Source organism: Lithobates pipiens, unplaced genomic scaffold, assembly GCF_037356315.1.
Source record: "Lithobates pipiens isolate NorthernLeopardFrog02 unplaced genomic scaffold, aLitPip1_a1.2 Scaffold_8, whole genome shotgun sequence".
Lineage (NCBI taxonomy): Eukaryota > Metazoa > Chordata > Amphibia > Anura > Ranidae > Lithobates > Lithobates pipiens.
In genome coordinates, this window is record NW_027507903.1 from 180,197,997 (window position 1) to 180,209,095 (window position 11,099).

At 43.7% G+C, this 11,099-nt stretch overlaps 1 long non-coding RNA gene across 1 annotated transcript; it reads right to left on the bottom strand.

Moving 5' to 3' along the window:
* Positions 1-1,113: 1,113 nt before the first annotated feature.
* On the bottom strand, positions 1,114-7,782 carry LOC143964225 (uncharacterized). Its single transcript, XR_013271099.1, has 2 exons — positions 7,709-7,782; positions 1,114-7,601 (listed from the first exon to the last, which is right to left on the bottom strand). It is a non-coding gene; the product is annotated as an uncharacterized LOC143964225 (long non-coding RNA).
* Between the last annotated feature and the right edge of the window lie 3,317 nt (positions 7,783-11,099).

The window sequence follows — 11,099 nt, forward strand, 5'->3', positions numbered from 1 at the left end:
TGATATGCAGATGTCCTTATGTTTTTTTTTCCAGGGGGCACTCTTGGACCTCTGAAACACATTGGTTACTTTTTGGATTTCCCCCCTGATTTTTATTGGAATAAAGTTATATCTGAGTCTGCTGGGGCTACTGAGATCGTGTAAAAGTTTGTGGAGATCTGCAGCATTCTCTTTCGGATGTCTACACAAGGGTGTCTTTTATGGGTAAATAACATGCCTGATACATGTTAAATGCATATACAATCTTTTGGGAAGACTGCTGTTGAAACAACTAGTCTGAAGTGTTATAATAACAACGCAAATTGTTTTGCTATTTAAAATATATTTATAATCTAATCATTATACTCTTTGTTTTCACTGTATTGCCGCATACTTTAATTTAGACAGCAGATGTCAGTATTTAACCAAAGTACGGTTACTGTGTATTTATTACTTTAGATGCTTTGATTATTGCACTTTTCTGAAGAGGGACTTTTCTGAAATTTGTAATGTTAAGCATTATTGAATTATTTAAACAGCATGAGTTTTTACACCCTGGCAGGTTACAAGTACCTCCTCTTTGACTTGCAGTACATTTTCCAGTTGCTTCAATCAGCCCACAAACATCATAGGATTATACATAGATCTACAAATCAGGAATCATGTGAAATCAATTGCTTCAACTACAGCGCCCTCTCTCTGTCTCTCTTCTCTCTCTGTCTTTCTTTAATTATCTCTCACTCTTTCTTTCTCCCTCTCTCTCCTTTTCTCTCTCTCTTACTTTCTTTCTCTCTCTATTTTTTTCTTTCTTCCTATCTCTCTCCCCAGCTCCAGATCTTGAAAGCCTCGACCTTTGATTCTATCCATTGATTCCAGCATCCTGTTGACATACACGCGATTGGTTTTAATCTTTTTAATGTGAATAAACAAATATATAGAGAGTGGAAATGGGGAGTATTACTGTGCTAACTCAATAAAGTGATGAAGGATATACAGCTGCTACATAAAAAATATTTCAAAAATTCAAAAGCAAAAGGATTGGTGTAAAATATAGCGCTAAAACATAAACATTAAATAAAGATTTCAGGAGGTAGTTTAATGGGACTTTCCAGGTGCCAAATACACAGACAAAGAAACCAATAAATATAACAAAGTTTATTCAACAATAACACAGACATTTAAAACCAATAAAGATGGCTATACCAAACATTGCGCAGTACAGTTATACATCATAAAGTATAGATGGATTGAAGTCTTTCAGCAATTGTGTACCGACATGTTTCACCCGCTGGGGCTTCCTCGGGGGATATCTGTTGCAAGACAAAATGCATGTGTAACTACATAAAACAAAAATACAATTATAAACATGCAAAACAATACCAATATACAAGGAAATGTGTGTCATAACCGGCCATATCCATTGATTACCCACAGGGCTTGTTACCTGCGCGTTGATGAAAAGCCAATGATGACAGGAATGGAAGAACAAGCACTGGGCTACGCTCAAATGGCTGACCAAAAATGGCCCAAGGCCAGAGGCCTTTACCTGTCATTTACCTTTCCCTTCTCTCCTTTTAATTTATTTTTGGTTAATCTTTTTCTTTTTTGGTTAGACTGGCCTGGTGATGGCGATAGAGAAATACATGTGTTGATTCCTGAGTATCTTCTCAAAGAATGGTGACTGCTTCACTTCCTGTGAAGATTCTACCCAAAATTCCCTGCTTACTAACAACTTCCTTAATTACACACACAGTCAAATAAACCGAATAACTGCCGCAATATCAAAAAGGAATGCTAGATGGAGCCTGCACTTCACTTATGATTGTCTTATGTAAATTACACACTTTACATGTAAATTTAACACAGGTACAAATAACCAGCATAAACATCTGGTGGACAGAACACTCCCCGCCTGACATCAAGTGATGTCACTAACAGAGTCTTCCGTAGAAAGCAAGAGAATACGTTTGGTCACTGGTCTTAAGAATACTTTAACCTCATTGTGTTGAAAGATCTTGACCTCAACCTTACGGACACGATTATACTTGCTTGAGAGTACTTTGATGATCAGACCTAAAGGCCACATATTCCTTAGTGTCTGGCAATCCTTCGTGAGCACAACATCACTAGTCTTTTGCGTGAGTAACATGGCAGGTGTGAGGACCACTGGATCTTCAGAGTCACTTAAGATTGATGTCAAAGGTTTGGCGTTAATGATAGCTGTAACCTCTGCCATAAATGTCACTAAACATTTGTGACTAAGCCTTGCAGTTCCTTCTTGTAGGAAGATCGAGTCAAGAATTCAGCGGACTATGCCTATCATCCTCTCCCATGTGAGAAGAGTGAGGTGGGTTGAAGATCCACGTGCAGTCTTGTTCACTCAAGTATCTTTCTACTCTGAGAAGTCCGAGTTAGAAGGAATTTGAAGTTATTTTACTGCTCCTAAAAAGTTAGACCGTCTGTCAGAGCAAATGAGTTTCACTGAGCCTCTGATTGCAATGAAACGTCTAAGAGCATTAATGAAACTTGAAGTGTCCATTGACTCAATCACTTCAATGTGGACAGCTCAGATAGACATGCAGACGAATATGACTGCCCAGCGTTTACTGTTAGAGTGCCCCCGTTTGCTGTACCAGGTGGCGACAGACCAGGGACCAAAAACATCAAGTCCAACATTAGTGAATGGCAAATCCATGCTAAATCTGTCAGATGGTAAATTGGCCATCTTTTGTGTCTGTAACATTCCACTAAGTTTTCTGCAGATAACACACTTGAAGAGGAACCTACTCACACATCTCTTAGCTCTGACTATCTACAGTCCAGCAGCTCGTAAGGCTCCTTCAGTAAACAATCGACCCTGGTGTTTAGTTTGGTCATGGTAGTGTTGAAAGAGTAAGTAGGGAATATGATGGTGACCAGGGATCACTAAAGGATGTTTCTCTGAGAACTCTAACTTGCCTTCTTTTAAACTATCTCCTACTCTCAACATGCCATTTTCATCAAGGATTGGATCGCGTTTCTTTAAAACACTGTCTTTAGGAACAGGTTTCTGGTTGAGAATACAATTTATCTCTTTGGCAAAGACTTCTCTCTATACAACAGATATTAACCAATTTTTAGATAGTTCTAGGTCAGTTGCTGAGTAGACTTTCCTACAGTGGTGCCAACCTCCGCAATTGTCATGAGTTGGCGGTTCTATTTTGTAGGACTGAGCTATGTGGATTAAGCAAGTGATAGCTCTAACTAGTGACCTCCAGGTGGAGAACCTGCTGAAACGGTGGGTTTTAAATTGATTAAGAGAAGTTGTTGTGACTGTGGTAGAAACCTGAAGGCCAATTTCTTGATCCTTTTCTGCATCTATTAGATCAAATGTGGTGAGGTCTTTAGTGTTACAGTCGGTACTGCATAGAAAGGTGGGACCTGTAAACCACAAAGTACTTTTGAGGCAGCTGGCTGCCACAGATCTAGTGGCTAGGTCTGCAGGATTAGAGTATGTAGGCACAAAAAGCCAGTCCTCTGGGCAGGTGGATCTCCTTATACTCAACACTCTGTTATTGACATAGACGTAGGAACGCCTAGTTTCATTATGGATGTAACCCAGAACTACTTTACTGTCTGTGTAGAACTCAGCCTTTTGAATTTCTAGGTTTGTCTCTGTTGTAATTAGTTCAGCTAGCTCTGTAGCCAATACTGCAGCACAAAGTTCCATCCTGGGTATGGTGTGTTTGGGAAGTGGTGCAAGTTTTGCTTTCCCCATTACGAACCCTATGTGGCATTGTCCTTTAATGTCTATGGTTTTCAGGTAAGCTACAGCAGCAATTGCAAACAGAAGCATCCAAAAACACACAAAGTCTTTGCATCTGAACGTCAGCAGATGACAGAGGAGCATATAGTCATGTAATTTTAAGGTTGGATAGAGCTGTTAGTGAGTCCTTCCACTCTAGCCGTAGGTTCTTCTTGTCGTGGGGAGAGTGTGGTCCCAATCTAGCGACTCACAGGTTAAGTCTCTAAGTAGTGCCTTACCCTGGATGGTAACAGGTGCTGCAAAGCCTAAGGGATCATACAGGCTGTTTATGGTACAGGACACCTCTATGGGTATTTGTTTACTTGGAAAGTAAACGTGTCAGATCTTAAGTCCCAAAGCAAACCAAGGCTGCGTTGCATGGGAATTGAGTCTGTGCCTAGATCTAAGTCCTTTAACCTACTCTATTGTTGGAAGCAATCTTGTGGAGTCTTAAGTTGGAACAAACAAGCATTGCTTGAGTTCTTTTGAGGAGACTGATTGCAGCTTCATTTGTAAATAGTGATTTCAAGCAATCGTCTACATAGAAATCTTTGTCCACAAACTGTCTGATATCTGACCCATACTTTAACTCTCCCATTCTAGCAGAGTGTCTAAGGCCATATATAGCAAATGCAGGGGAAGGACTGTTGCCAAATATGTGCACCCTCATGCAGTATTCTGTGATGTCTCCAGAGGGGTTGTTGTCCCTGAACCAGAGAAACCTCAGAAAGTTTTGGTGTTCTTCTTTAACAAGAAAGCAAAAGAACATTTGTTGTATGTCTGCCATGAATGTGACTGAATCCTTGCGAAAGCAGAGAAATACTCCTAATAGTCTGTTGTTAAGGTCAGGGCCAGAGGGAAGAACATCATCTAGAGAGACACCCTCATGCTTGGCGCTGGAATGGAACACCACTCTAATATGCCCTATCTTCTTAGGGTGATAGGCTCCAAGTATGGGTAAGTACCAGCATTCCTCTGAGTCTTTAAGGTTTGGGGCTTCCTCAGCATGACCATTCTGGAATATTTTCTCCATGAAGGAAAGGAAATGTTCTTTCATCAAGATTATGTCTTAGGGAAGTGAGGCATTTATATGCTAGTTCTCTGTTGTTAGCCAAACATCGTCTTTGTGGTCTAAAGGGAGGTGGTGCAACCCAGCTATTAGTCACGCCTTTCTCCATACTCTTTTTCATGACCTCTAGGAAGAGCCCATCCTAAATGGACATTGCTATCTAGTTTGAACACTGTGCTTCCTAAGTCGCTATGGTCGTCATCATAGGTATTGCTGTCACAGAAGGGACTTAGGAAAGGAAGACATACAGAGTTGTTGTGATGTAGTTCCTTTATGAGGATGTGATTTTGACAGGGTTGGAAAAGATAAGGATGACCATTCTCAAGGGTACTAGTGAGCAGGTTATTAGGAAGAGGTCGGTTTGTGTGAACCTCCCAGGCAAACATCGCCTATAATAATCCACCCGAGATCCATAGATTCAGGCCGTCAGCTCTTCTCCCTGCCATTTCCACTGTACCTGCACAAGTCCTAAGGGAGTAAGGACTGCTGTGGCCTTTAAGGTTTAGAATGTCAAAAAACACATATCTAGCTAATGACTTGTTACTCTGATCATCCAAGATGATGTAGAGCTTGACTGCTTTGTCTCTGCGTCCCTTTTGGTAAACTCTCACGAGGCAAAATTTAGAGCAGGGTCAGCCACCTCTACTTCCTTTGCAGACTTCAGTGCACTGTGAAGTGATTGCTATGGCGTCTGTACTAGAGTCTTTGGTCTCCCTGCCTTGCTCCTTGTCCCTATGAACAGGAGGGAAAGTTCTTGGAGTAGGCCTTGGGTGTAGAGCTGTGTTGTGCTCTGTGCTGTCACATTCTGTACATTTGACACTGACCTTACAGTCCTTGGCAAAATGTGTGGACGAAGAGCAGCACTTGTAACAGATGTTGTTCTCTTTGAGAAAAGCTTTGCAATCTTGGAAAGTGTTTATCCAGAAGGCTCTGCATTCCAGAAGAGGATGTGGCATCTTATGTAGAGGGCAGAACTTAGTAGGGTCGCTGTCTTCATCCTCTGGCTGAGACTCTGCAAATCTGCGGGAAGAAATGTTAGTTTTGTGCACTGCTACTGGAGCTCTGAGTTGTTTAGGGCTAGAAGAAGGGGTATAAGACACTGGAAAAATGAAGCTGTGGTCATCTTTCCTTCCTGCTTGTCTGTCAACAACGTCCGCAAACTCACTAAAGGGTGGAAAAGGCACATTGTGTTTTCGTTTGTAGTTACAACCATAAGTAATCCATCTTTCGTGTAACTCATAAGGAAGTTTTTTCATGCTAAGGAGTTAATACCTCTAGCAGAGTCAAGATAAGAAAGGCCAGGTAAGTCTCCTTCTGCTTTAGCAACTTGTAACTCCATACACAGGTCACTGAATTCTCTGAGTGTTTGGTAACCTCTGCTAGGTATTTTTGGGAAGTCTTCTATCCTTTTAAACAGTGTACTCTCTATAGCCTCTGGTGAGCCATAACATCTATCCAGTCTGTTGTTACAGATGTTTGTAAGGCCTATCTCAGGGTGGTTTATATTAATGTCTCTGATCCTTTTGGCATGTTCAGCAGAATCATTGACAAGCCACTTTACAAGGAGTCCTATCTGTTTCCTGCAGGATATATGTAGACCTTGAATGACACTCTGGAAAGAGGATCACCATGCCCTGTAGTGTTGAGGGTGATCACTGAATTTGACATGTCCTTGGGTAACTAACTCTCTTTTGGCCAGGGAACATGGCAAAGTCTACAGTAGCCTGATTAGCATTGGGGTAAGCTGCTGGTGTATTGCGGTGTGGTGTAAAGGCATAGTCTCTTCCTTAGGCACGCTGGGCTCAAACTTGCATAAGGTTGGCAGTTCGTTTCGGCTCATTGCATACACCTTTCGCGAGTGAAGACTGGTGTTTGAAGTTTGATGTTTGTATGAAGGCTGGGTACCTTGTTGAGTAGAATTTCCTGGATTTTTCTTGCTTGTAGCACTGGGTTACAAGGTCGTCTTGTTGCTGCTTTATTTGATGTGACTCACTGACGCCATATTTAATTTCTTGTTGTGGGATGCTGCTTGGGTCACAGTGCCGTTAGACATAATCTGATGTGCATTGTGAATAATCTTGTTGGTCCTCCTCTAGACCCGGTATGCTGCTGCCTACTCTTGGCTCATCGTAGATGGCTGCTTCTAAAGCTTCTGCTTCTGCAATGGCAGTGGCAGCATCTCGGTCCACTGCCAGCTTCTCCATATTAGCTTCTAAGATAGCTTGCTGCAATTTCCGAGATGCTTCCTTCTGAGCTAGTTCTTCCTCCAGGTGTATTCTTTCTGCTTCAAGGTAGGCCTTTTCTTTTTTCATCTGCAGCTCTTTTTCTGCGAATGCGGCCCTGGCTCTTGCTGCTTCAGCTTTTGAATGGGTGATGGCTGTTGCATTTGCAAAAGATGACTTAGATGAGCTGGCTCGTGATCGTGTTTTGTAAGAAGATGTCCCAATGTGAGATATGGCTGCAGGGAAGCTGTCTTGCTGTATAGAGACTGTTCTAGTATTGATGCTGCTTGACAGAATGCGTCACGCTGTGTAGCGTGGCTGCTTGCTTCGCCTCCCACAGGCCTGTTTCTTTAAGGCTTCTGACTATATGGATACTGCGTAGCCCTGGGCTGTACAGACTTCCGAAGTCTGCTTATCTTTCCTTCAGAGGTCAGCTTAAAAATGTCACTGTTCTGTCTCAAGGACATGAAGTTAAACCTTCTTTTCTCAATAACTTCAGATACCATATTTCTTTGATCTCAGTTTTATTATAACAAGTCTGGTCAAACTACAAAATAACAGAAATAGACCACATTAAGTACAATATTGCATACAATACAGCATACATTGCAGAAACAATGATATACAATACAAGATGTGATAGTAAAAACTTACTTTTTAAGTTCTCTAAGGGGTGATGGCAATAGACTGAGAAATACATGTGTTGCTTCTTGAGTATCTTCTCAAAGAATGGTGGCTGCTTCACTTCCTGTGAAGATTATACCCATAATTCCCTGCTTACTAATAGCTTCCTTAACCAGTTGTACGTCGGTACAATGGCACGGGCAGGCATAAGGACATACATGTACGTCCCTTGCCTCCCGCGGGTCGGGGGCCCGATCGGGCCCCCGCCCGGTGCCTGCGGCGGTCGGTATTCGTTCGGGAGCGATCCCGGACGAGGGGACGGCCATTCATTCATGGCCACCCCCTCGCGATCGCTCCCGACGAATAGAAATCCCCGGTGACATCACTTCCTCTCCTGTAATGTAAACACAGGAGAGGAAGTGATGTATTCTCTCCTCCGTGTCGGTATTTTTCGTTCCGACACGGAGGAGAGCGGATCAGTAAGTTGCACCAACACTCTACACACACAGTAGAACATGCCAGGCACACTCACACCCCCCCTTTACCCCCCGATCACCCCCCCAATTACCCCTGCCCCCCAGTCACAGTGACACCAATGTCATTTTTTTTTTTTTTTTTTGCATTGGTGTCATTTGTGACTGTAATAACTGTTAGGGCAGTTAGAGTTAGCCCCCTTTAGTTCTAATGTACCCCCCTAACCCCCCCAATAAAGGTTTAACCCCGTGATCACCCCCCGTCGCCAGTGTCACTAAGGCTGGGTTCACATTGCAGCGGTTTATGAGAACGAATGTGATTCGCACCGCACTGCAGTGCAAATCACATCCGATCTCTGTGCGATTCGAGTTCAGCCATTCGCCGCACCCGCCGCACCCGCCACACCCGCCGCACCCGCCGCAAATTCGCACGGGACCCTTTTTTTGGCCCGCAGCAGAATCGGATCGCATGGGTGTTCACACCATGCGATCCGAGTTTGCAGATCGCACTGCGATATGCGAACTGATCTGGGGGTGTCAGTAACATTTCACTGACACTCCCAGCAGTTCGCATAGGGCAGTGTGAACTGCCGCCGGGAGGCATGCGATGCGGGAACCCGCCGCGGATTCGCGGCGTTTCCGCATCGCTCCAGTCTAACCCAGCCAGCCTAATAAGCGATCATTTTTCTGATCGCCGTATTAGTGTCACAGGTGACGCTAGTTAGGCAGGTAGGTATTTAGGTTCGCCGCAGCTTTTTATAGCGCCAGGGACCCCCATATACTACCGCATAAAGCCCCCTGATTGCCCCCTAGTTAACCCTTTCACCAGTGATCACCATATAACTGTTACAGGTGACGCTGGTTGGTTAGTTATTTTTTTATAGTTTCAGGGCACCCGCCATTTATTACCTAATAAAGGTTTAACCCCCTGATCACCCGGCGGGTGTCATTTGTGACTAATAACTGTTAGGGCAGTTAGGGTTAGCCCCCTTTAGTTCTAAGGTACCCCCCTAACCCCCCCAATAAAGGTTTAACCCCGTGATCACCCCCCGTCGCCAGTGTCACTAAGGCTGGGTTCACATTGCAGCGGTTTATGAGAACGGATGTGATTCGCACCGCACTGCAGTGCAAATCACATCCGATCTCTGTGCGATTCGAGTTCAGCCATTCGCCGCACCCGCCGCACCCGCCGCAAATTCGCACGGGACCCTTTTTTTGGCCCGCAGCAGAATCGGATCGCATGGGTGTTCACACCATGCGATCCGAGTTTGCAGATCGCACTGCGATATGCGAACTGATCTGGGGGTGTCAGTAACATTTCACTGACACTCCCAGCAGTTCGCATAGGGCAGTGTGAACTGCCGCCGGGAGGCATGCGATGCGGGAACCCGCCGCGCATTCGTGGCGTTCCCGCATCGCTCCAGTGTGAACCCAGCCTAATAAGCGATCGTTTTTCTGATCGCTGTATTAGTGTCACAGGTGACGCTAGTTAGGCAGGTAGGTATTTAGGTTCGCTGCAGCTTTTTATAGCGCCAGGGACCCCCATATACTACCGCATAAAGCCCCCTAATTGCCCCCTAGTTAACCCTTTCACCAGTGATCACCATATAACTGTTACAGGTGACGCTGGTTGGTTAGTTATTTTTTTATAGTTTCAGGGCACCCGCCATTTATTACCTAGTCTCACTAGTGTACCCCTAAATTTAGGGGTGTCTACTTTCCAAAATGGGGTCATTTGGGGGGGGTTTGTGCCATCTTGGCATTTTATGGCCTTCAAAACTGTAACGCCCTTAGAAAGCCTGAAGGCGGTGCTTGGTTTTCGGGGCCCCGTACGCGGCTAGGCTCCCAAAAAGTCCCACATATGTGGTATCCTCGTACTCAGGAGAAGCAGCAGAATTTATTTTGGGGTGTCATTTCACATATGCCCATGGCATGCGTGAGCAATATATCATTTAGTGACAACTTTGTGAAAAAAAAAAAAAAAAAAAAAAAAAGTTTGTAATTTTCCCGCAACTTGTGGCAAAATATAAAATATTCCATGGACTCAACATGCCTCTCAGCAAATAGCTTGGGGTGTCTACTTTCTAAAATGGGGTCATTTGTGGGGGTTTTGTGCCATCTTGGCATTTTATGGCCTTCAAAACTGTAATAGGTAGTGAGAAGTGAACTCAAAAATTTACGCCCTTAGAAAGCCTGAAGGCGGTGCTTGGTTTTCGGTGCCCCGTACGCGGCTAGACTCCCAAAAAGTCCCACATATGTGGTATCCCCGTACTCAGGAGAAGCAGCAGAATTTATTTTGGGGTGTCATTTCACATATGCCCATGGCATGCATGAGCAATATATCATTTAGTGACAACTTTGTTAAAAAAAAAAAAAAAAAAAAAAGTTTGTAATTTTCCCGCAACTTGTGGCAAAATATAAAATATTCCATGAACTCAACATGCCTCTCAGCAAATAGCTTGGGGTGTCTACTTTCTAAAATGGGGTCATTTGTGGGGGTTTTGTGCCATCTTGGCATTTTATGGCCTTCAAAACTGTAATAGGTAGTGAGAAGTGAACTCAAAAATTTACGCCCTTAGAAAGCATGAAGGCGGTGCTTGGTTTTCGGGGCCCCGTACGCGGCTAGGCTCCCAAAAAGTCCCACATATGTGGTATCCCCATACTCAGGAGAAGCAGCAGAATTTATTTTGGGGTGTCATTTCACATACGCCCATAGCATGTGTGAGCAATATATCATTTAGTGACAACTTTGTGTAAAAAAAAAAAAAAATTTTTTTTTTTGTCATTATTCAATCGCTTGAGGCAAAAAAATAAAATATTCAATGGGCTCAACATGCCACTTATCAATTTCCTTAGGGGGTCTACTTTCCAAAATGGGGTCATTTGGGGGGGTTTTGTACTGCCCTGCCATTTTAGCACCTCAAGAAATGAGATAGGCAGTCGTAAAC